A 10,125-nucleotide genomic window follows, 5' to 3' on the forward strand; every position below is an offset into this window, starting at 1 on the left:
ATGAACTTAATTATCATGAACTTAGTCTAAAAACCTTTACAAAATGTCTTGTAGATCAAATGTCCAACACTCATGTCAACCTCAACTTCAACGCGTTCCTAGAGAAAACCAAGCTGAAAGATGATGCTAGCAACTATACGGACTGGGTCCAGAACCTGAGGATCATCCTCATAGCTGCCAGGAAAGCATATGTCCTAGAAGCACCGCTAGGTGAAGCACCCATCCCAGAGAACTAAGACGTTATGAATGCTTGGCAATCGCGTGCTGATGATTACCCCCTCATTCAGTGCGGCATGCTTTACAGCTTAGAACCGGGGCTCCAAAAGCGTTTTGAGCAACACGGAGCATATGAGATGTTTGAAGAGCTGAAAATGGTTTTCCAAGCTCATGCCCGGGTCGAGAGATATGAAGTCTCCGACAAGTTCTACAGTTGTAAGATGGAGAAAAATAGTTCTGTCAGTGAGCACATACTAAAAATGTCTGGGTTGCACAACCGCTTGTCCCAGCTGGACATTAACCTCCCGGGCGAGGCGGTCATTGACAGAATCCTTCAGTTGCTCCCACCTAGCTACAAGAGCTTTGTGATGAACTACAATATGCAGGGGATGGTGAAAACTATTCCTGAAGTATTTTCAATGCTGAAATCAGCGGAGGTGGAAATCAAAAAGGAACATCAAGTGTTGATGGTCAATAAAATCACTAGTTTCAAGAAAGGCAAGGGTAAGAAGAACTTCAAGAAGGACGGCAAGGGAGTTGCCACGCCCGGTAAATCAGTTGCCGGGAAGAAGCCAAAGAATGGACCCAAACCTGAGACTGAGTGCTTTTATTGCAAGGGAAAGGGACACTGGAAGCGGAACTGCCCCAAATACTTAGCGGACAAGAAGGCCGACAACACTAAAGGTATATGTGATATACATGTAATTGATGTGTACCTTACCAGTACTCGTAGTAGCTCCTGGGTATTTGATACCGGTGCGGTTGCTCATATTTGTAACTCAAAACAGGAGCTGCGGAATAAGCGGAGACTGGCGAAGGACGAGGTAACGATGCGCGTCAGGAATGGTTCCAAGGTCGATGTGATCGCCGTCGGCACGCTACCTCTACATTTACCTACGGGATTAGTTTTAAACCTCAATAGTTGTTATTTAGTGCCAGCTTTGAGCATGAACATTGTATCTGGATCTCGTTTAATACGAGATGGCTAGTCATTTAAATCCGAGAATAATGGTTGTTCTATTTATATGAGAGATATGTTTTATGGTCATGCCCCGCTGGTCAATGGTTTATTCTTAATGAATCTCGAACGTGATGTTACATATATTCATAGTGTGAATACCAAAAGATGTAAGATTGATAATGATAGTCCCACATATCTGTGGCACTGCCGCCTTGGTCACATCGGTGTCAAACGCATGAAGAAGCTCCATACAGATGGACTTTTGGAGTCTCTTGATTTCGAATCATTTGACACGTGCGAACAATGCCTCATGGGTAAAATGACCAAGACTCAGTTCTCCGGAACAATGAGCGAGCAACCAACTTATTGGAAATTATACATACTGATGTGTGCGGTCCAATGAGCGTTGAGGCTCGCGGTGGCTATCGTTATGTTCTCACTCTCACTGATGACTTAAGTGTATATGGGTATGTCTATTTGATGAAACACAAGTCTGAGACCTTTGAAAAGTTCAAGGAATTTCAGAATGAGGTAGATAATCAACGTGACCGAAAGATAAAATTCTTACGATCAGATCATGGGGGAGAATATTTAAGTCACGTGGTACGCACTTAAGGAAATGTGGAATCGTTTCACAACTCACGCCGCCTGGAACACCTCAGTGTAACAGTGTGTCTGAACGTCGTAATCGCACTCTATTGGATATGGTGCGATCTATGATGTCACTCACTGATTTACCGCTATCATTTTGGGGATACGCTCTAGAGACAGCTACATTCACTTTAAATAGGGCACCGTCTAAATCCGTTGAGACGACACCGTATGAACTATGGTTTGGGAAGAAACCTAAGCTGTCGTTTCTAAAAGTTTGGGGATGCGATGCTTATGTCAAGAAACTTCAACCTAAAAAGCTCGAACCCAAGTCGGAAAAATGCATCTTCATAGGATACCCTAAGGAAACCATTGGGTATACCTTCTACCTTAGATCCGAAGGCAAGATCTTTGTTGCCAAGAACGGGTCCTTTCTGGAGAAAGAGTTTCTCTCGAGAGAAGTAAGTGGGAGGAAAGTAGAACTCGATAAAGTATTGCTTCTTGAACCGGAAAGTAGCGCAGCTCAGGAAGATGTTCCTGTGGTGTCTGCACCGACTAGAGAGGAAGTTAATGATAATGATCAGGGTACTTCAGATCAAGTTGCTACTGAACTTCGAAGGTCCACAAGGACACGTTCCACACCAGAATGGTATGGCAACCCTGTCCTAGAAATCATGTTGTTAGACAACAGTGAACCTTCGAACTATGAAGAAGCAATGGTGGGCCCAGATTCCAACAAATGGCTCGAAGCCATGCAATCCGAGATAGGATCCATGTATGAAAACAAAGTATGGACTTTGACAGACTTGCCCGATGATCGACGAGCGATAGAGAATAAATGGATCTTTAAGAAGAAGATGGACGCGAATGGTAATGTTACCATCTATAAGGCTCGACTTGTCGCTAAGGGTTATCGACAAGTTCAAGGGGTTGACTACGATGAGACCTTCTCACCCGTAGCGAAGCTGAAGTCCGTCCGAATCATGTTAGCAATTGCCGCATACTATGATTATGAGATATGGCAAATGGACGTCAAAATGGCATTCCTTAACGGCTTTCTTAAGGAATAATTGTATATGATGCGGCCGGAAGGTTTTGTCGATCCTAAGAATGCTAACAAGGTATGCAAGCTCCAGCGCTCCATGTATGGGCTGGTGCAAGCATCTCGAAGTTGGAACATTTGCTTTAATGAAATGATCAAAGCGTTTGGGTTTACGCAGACTTATGGAGAAGCCTGCGTTTACAAGAAAGTGAGTGTGAGCTCTGTAGCATTTCTCATATTATATGTGGATGACATACTTTTGACGGGAAATGATATAGAACTTTTGGACAGTATTAAGGCCTACTTGAATAAGTGTTTTTCAATGAAGGACCTTGGAGAAGCTGCTTACATATTAGGCTTCAAGATCTATAGAGATAGATCGAGACGCCTCATAGGTCTTTCACAAAGCACATACCTTGATAAGATATTGAAGAAGTTCAATATGGATCAGTCCAAGAAGGGGTTCTTGCCTGTGTTGCAAGGTGTGAAATTGAGCTCAGCTCAATGTCCGACCACGGCAGAAGATAGAGAAAAGATGAGTGTCGTCCCCTATGCCTCAGCCATAGGGTCTATCATGTATGCCATGTTGTGTACCAGACCTGATGTAAACCTTGCCGTAAGTTTGGTAGGAAGGTACCAAAGTAATCCCGGCATGGAACACTGGACAGCGGTCAAGAACATCCTGAAGTACCTGAAAAGGACTAAGGATATGTTTCTCGTATATGGAGGTGACGAGGAGCTCGTCGTAAAGGGTTACGTCGATGCTAGCTTCAACACAGATCTGGATGACTCTAAGTCACAAACCGGATACGTGTATATTTTGAATGGTGGGGCAGTAAGCTGGTGCAGTTGCAAGCAAAGCGTTGTAGCGGGATCTACATGTGAAGTGGAGTACATGGCAGCCTCGGAGGCATCGTATGAAGCAATCTGGATGAAAAAGTTCATCACCGACCTAGGAGTCATACCCAATGCGTCGGGGCCGATCACTCTCTTCTGTGACAACACTGGAGCTATTGCCCTTGCCAGGGAGCCCAGGTTTCATAAGAAGACCAAGCACATCAAGCGTCGCTTCAACTCCATTTGTGAAAATATTCAAGATGGAGACATAGATATTTGCAAAGTACATATGGTTCTGAATGTCGCAGATCCATTGACTAAACCTCTTCCGCGAGCAAAACATGATCAACACCAGAACTCTATGGGTGTTCGATTCATCACAATGTAACTAGATTATTGACTCTAGTGCAAGTGGGAGACTGTTGGAAATATGCCCTAGAGGCAATAATAAAATGATTATTAATATTATATTTCCTTGTTCATGATAATTGTCTATTATTCATGCTATAATTGTGTTATCCGAAAATCATAATACATGTGTGAATACATAGACCATAACATGTCCCTAGTGAGCCTCTAGTTGACTAGCTCGTTGATTAACATATAGTCATGGTTTCCTGACTATGGACATTGGATGTCATTGATAACGGGATCACATCATTAGGAGAATGATGTGATGGACAAAGACCCAATCCTAAGCATAGCACAAGATCGTGTAGTTCGTTTGCTAGAGCTTTTCCAATGTCAAGTATCATTTCCTTAGACCATGAGATCGTGTAACTCCCGGATGCCGTAGGAGTGCTTTGGGTGTACCAAACATCACAACGTAACTGGGTGACTATAAAGGTATACTACAGGTATCCCCGAAAGTATCTGTTGGGTTGACACGGATCGAGACTAGGATTTGTCACTCCGTATGACGGAGAGGTATCTCTGGGCCCACTCGGTAATGCATCATCATAATGAGCTCAATGTGACCAAGTGTTTGGTCACAGGATCATGCATTACGGTACGATTAAAGTGACTTGCCGGTAACGAGATTGAACGAGGTATTGGGATACCGACGATCGAATCTCGGGCAAGTAATGTACCGATTGACAAAGGGAATTGAATACGGGATTGATTGAATCCTCGACATCGTGGTTCATCCGATGAGATCATCGTGGAACATGTGGGAGCCAACATGGGTATCTACATCTCGCTGTTGGTTATTGACCGGAGAGTCGTCTCGGTCATGTCTGCGTGTCTCCCGAACCCGTAGGGTCTACACACTTAAGGTTCAGTGACGCTAGGGTTGTAGAGATATTAGTATGCGGTAACCCGAAAGTTGTTCGGAGTCCCGGATGAGATCCCGGACATCACGAGGAGTTCCGGAATGGTCCAGAGGTAAAGATTTATATATAGGAAGTCCATTTTCGGCCATCAGGAAAGTTTCGGGGGTAATCGGTATTGTACCGGGACCACCGGAAGGGTCCCGGGGGTCCACCGGGTGGGGCCACCTATCCCGGAGGGACCCCATGGGCTGAAGTGGGAGGGGAACCAGCCCCTGGTGGGCTGGTGCGCCCCCCATGTGTTGGAAATATGCCCTAGAGGCAATAATAAAATGGTTATTATTATATTTCTTTGTTCATGATAATTGTCTATTGTTCATGCTATAATTGTGTTATCTGGAAATTGTAATACATGTGTGAATACATAGACCACAACACGTCCCTAGTGAGCCTCTAGTTGACTAGCTCATTGATCAAGAGATAGTCATGGTTTCCTGACTATGGACATTGGATGTCATTGATAACGGGATCACATCATTAGGAGAATGATGTGATGGACAAGACCCAATCCTAAGCATAGCTCAAAGATCGTGTAGTTCGTTTGCTAGATCTTTTCCAAACGTCAAGTATCATTTACTTAGACCATGAGATTGTGCAACTCCCGGATACCGTAGGAGTGCTTTGGGTGTGCCAAACGTCACAACGTAACTGGGTGACTATAAAGGTACACTACGGGTATCTCCGAAAGTGTCTGTTGGGTTGGCACGAATCGAGACTGGGATTTGTCACTCCGTATGACGGAGAGGTATCTCTGGGCCCACTCGGTAATGCATCATCATAATGAGCTCAATGTGATCAAGTGGTTGATCACGGGATCATGCATTACGGTCGAGTAAAGTGACTTGCCGGTAACGAGACTGAACAAGGTATTGGGATACCGACGATCGAGTCTCGGGCAAGTAACGTACCGATTGACAAAGGGAATTGCATACGGGATTGGTCGAATCCTCGACATTGTGGTTCATCTGATGAGATCATCGAGGAGCATGTGGGAGCCAACATGGGTACCCAGATCCCGTTGTTTGTTATTGACCGGAGAGTCGTCTCGGTCATGTCTACGTGTCTCCTGAACCCATAGGGTCTACACACTTAAGGTTCGGTGACACTAGAGTTGTTGAGATATTAGTATACGGTCACCCGAAAGTTATTCGGAGTCCCGGATGAGATCCCGGACGTCACGAGGAGTTCCGGAATGGTCCGGAGGTGAAGATTTATATATAGGAAGTAAAGTTTCGGCCATCGGGAAGGTTTTCGGGGTAATCGGTATTGTACCGAGACCACCGGAAGGGTCCCGGGGGTCCACTGGGTGGGGCCACCTATCCCGAAGGGCCCCATGGGCTGAAGTGGGAGGGGAACCAGCCCCAGATGGGCTGGTGCGCCCCCCCATGGGCCTCCCCTGCGCCTAGGGTTGGAAACCCTAGGGGTGGGGGTGCCCCACTTGGCTTGGGGGGCACTCCACCCCCTTAGCTTCCGCCCCCCCTTGGAGATGGCATCTCCTAGGGCCGGCGCCCCCCTAGGGGTCCTATAAATAGTGGGGGGAGGGAGGGCAGCCGCACCCTATCCCCTGGCGCCTCCCTCTCCCTCCCGTGACACTCCTCCCTCTCCCTGAGCTTGGCGAAGCCCTGCCGAGATCATCGTTGCTTCCACCACCACGCCGTCGTGCTGGTGGATCTTCATCAACCTCTCCTTCCCCCTTGCTGGATCAAGTTGGAGGAGACGTCTTCCAACCGTACGTGTGTTGAACATGGAGGTGCCGTCCGTTTAGCGCTAGGTCATTGGTGATTTGGATCACAAGGAGTACGACTCCATCAACACCGTTCTCTTGAACGCTTCCGCGCGCGATCTACAAGGGTATGTAGATGCACTCCCCTCTCCCTCGTTGCTAGATGACTCCATAAATTGATCTTGGTGATGCATAGAAAATTTTAAAATTCTGCTACGTTCCCCAACAGTGGCATCATGAGCTAGGTTTATGCGTAGTTTCTATGCACGAGTAGAACACAAAGCAATTGTGGGCGTGGATATTGTCAATTTGCTTGCCGTTACTAGTCTTATCTTGATTCGGCGGCATCGTGGGATGAAGCGGCCCGGACCGACCTTACACGTACGCTTACGTGAGACTGGTTCCACCGATTGACATGCACTAGTTGCATAAGGTGGCTAGCGGGTGTCTGTCTCTCCCACTTTAGTCGGATCGGATTCGATGAAAAGGGTCCTTATGAAGGGTAAATAGAAATTGGCATATCACGTTGTGGTTTGGCGTAGGTAAGAAACGTTCTTGCTAGAAACCTATAGCAGCCACGTAAAAACTTGCAACAATAATTAGAGGACGTCTATCTTGTTTTTGCAGCATGTGCCGTGTGATGTGATATGGCCAAAAGGATGTGATGAATGATATATGTGATGTATGGGATTGATCATGTTCTTGTAATAGGAATCACGACTTGCATGTCGATGAGTATGACAACCGGCAGGAGCCATAGGAGTTGTCTTTATTTATTTATGACCTGCGTGTCAACATAAACGTCATGTAATTACTTTACTTTATTGCTAAAGTGTTAGCCATAGTAGTAGAAGTAATAGATGACGAGACAACTTCAAGAAGACACGATGATGGAGATCATGATGATGGAGATCATGGTGTCATGCCAGTGACAACGATGATCATGGAGCCCCGAAGATGGAGATCAAAAGGAGCAAATGATATTGGCCATATCATGTCACTATTTGATTGCATGTGATGTTTATCATGTTTTACATCTTATTTGCTTAGAATGACGGTAGCTTAAATAAGATGATCCCTCGTAATAATTTCAAGAAAGTGTTCCCCCTAACTGTGTACCGTTGCGAAGGTCCGTTGTTTCGAAGCACCACGTGATGATCGGGTGTGATAGATTCTAACATTCGAATACAACGGGTGTAAGCCAGATTTACACACGCAATACACTTAGGCTGACTTGACGAGCCTAGCATGTACAGACATGGCCTCGGAACACGAAAGACCGAAAGGTCGAGCATGAGTCATATAGAAGATACGATCAACATGAAGATGTTCACCGATGTTGACTAGTCCGTCTCACGTGATGATCGGACACGGCCTAGTTGACTCGGATCATGTTTCACTTAGATGATGTAAGTGCATCTAGTGCCACCCCTAGTTGGTTTTGGAGTATTGATGACAAACCTAGTTGAGGGACTAATGTGTATGTGAGAATTGCAGGATAACACAGGTAGAAGTCCCTCATTGATTCGGTTTTCCTACCAGAGATGACCCCTAAAAATGTATGAAGACATTGAAGTCAAAGGTGGTATGTGAAGACATTCACATTGAAGACTATGACAAGAGAAGACATCGCATGAAGACTATGGAGTGCGAAGACTTAGATCTTTCATAGTTCTTTTTCTTCTTTGTTGAGTCATAGGAACCACCGTACTGTTAAGTGGGGTCCAAGAGAACTAGTAAGAATGACTGAAGTGATGCTTAACAAAAATCCTATGTCTTCGAGTGAAGACTATGAGAGCGAATCTTGTTTAGAGTTGGACAAGTCAGCTTTGCTTGTAGCCCAAGCAAAGTTGCCGTGTGTGTTTGAAATCTGACCGTTGGAACACGTGTCAGTTCCTTAGTGACCCAGGGTCATTTCAGACAAATCAGGTCGGGTTGCCTAGTGGTTATAAATAGCCCACCCCCTACAACCATAAACGGTTGGCTGCTCAGAGTTAAAGTACGGCTTTTGTCATTTGAGAGCAACCCACCTCGAAGCCTTTGAGAGAGAATTCCTTGAGAGGATAAAGCCCTAACCACCCAGAGCCAAAGAGTGTTAGGCATCACTTAAGTCTTCTTGTCTGTGTGATCTGAAGACTTATTACACTTGAGGATTGTGAATCCTCCAGCCGGTTAGGCGTCGCGTTCTGAGCATCCAAGAATCATTGTGGATCGCTGGTGAACGAAGTCTGTGAAGGTTTGGAAGTCTACCTTGAAGACTTACCAGAGTGATTGGGCGAGGACTGGGTGTCCTTAGCTCAAGGGGAATAAGGTGAAGACGAGGTCTTCTGAGTTGAATCTCAGCCTCCCTAACCAGACGTACAGTTGTCACAGCAACTGGAACTAGTCCAACAAATCATTGTCTTCAACGAGTCACTGGTTTCATCCTTCCCTTCCCTTTACTTACTGTTGGTTCTTGTGAAGTCATTGTACGATAGCATCACCATTCGACTTCACTATGTGATTACGTGTACTGATTGGCTTCTCAATATCTTCCTACCTGATCCTTACTGCCTAGCTGCTATTAGTCATTGTGCTTTCACTTCATTGAATACGTGACTATGGTTTGCCTAGTGTAGTCTACCTTCCGCTGCATGGTAATATGTTTATTTCTATCGTTTGTCTTCGAAACTTACATGTTTTGAAGACTTCCATAAAAATCGCCTATTCACCCCCCTCTAGTCGATCACTAGCACTTTCAATTGGTATCAGAGCGAGGTACTCCCTTGATCTGTGTGATTCGGTTTAACCACCTGGAGTTTTAGCTATGTCGACTGCAGGGATAATTAAAGTCTCCGCTGCGTGCCCCGTCTTCGATGGAACTGAATATCCCTACTGGAAGAATAAGATGCACATGCATATTGAAGCCATTGATGTCGACCTATGGTATGTCGTCAAGAACGGCGTTCCCAAGGCTGGAGAAGGTGTCACTGCCGCTGATGTCAAGAAGTTCGTTCAACTGGACTCTACTGCCAAGAATATCACATGTGGTCATCTGACCAAAGGACAGTATGGCCGCGTGAGTGCTTTGGAAACATCTAAGCTAGTCTGGGATTGGCTATCCAAGGTCAACGAAGGCGTCTCAACCCAGAGAGATCAGAGAATCAGTGTCATTTGCAACCTCTTCAACCGCTTCAAGAGAAATGACAATGAGAATGTCCAGCTCACGTTTGATCGACTCACTGACATCACAAACGAGCTTCAAGCCCTCGGCGCTACTGAGATCACCAAGCATGAAGTCGTCAAGACACTCTTGAGATCACTTAACAGTTCGTTTGACACCCTAGCCCTGATGATTCAAGAACATCCTGATTTCAAGACACTTGATCCGTCTGACATACTTGAGAGGCTCAACACACACGAATTTCAGCTTTCTGAGAAAAGA

This window comes from Triticum aestivum, chromosome 7A, assembly GCF_018294505.1.
Source record: "Triticum aestivum cultivar Chinese Spring chromosome 7A, IWGSC CS RefSeq v2.1, whole genome shotgun sequence".
Lineage (NCBI taxonomy): Eukaryota > Viridiplantae > Streptophyta > Magnoliopsida > Poales > Poaceae > Triticum > Triticum aestivum.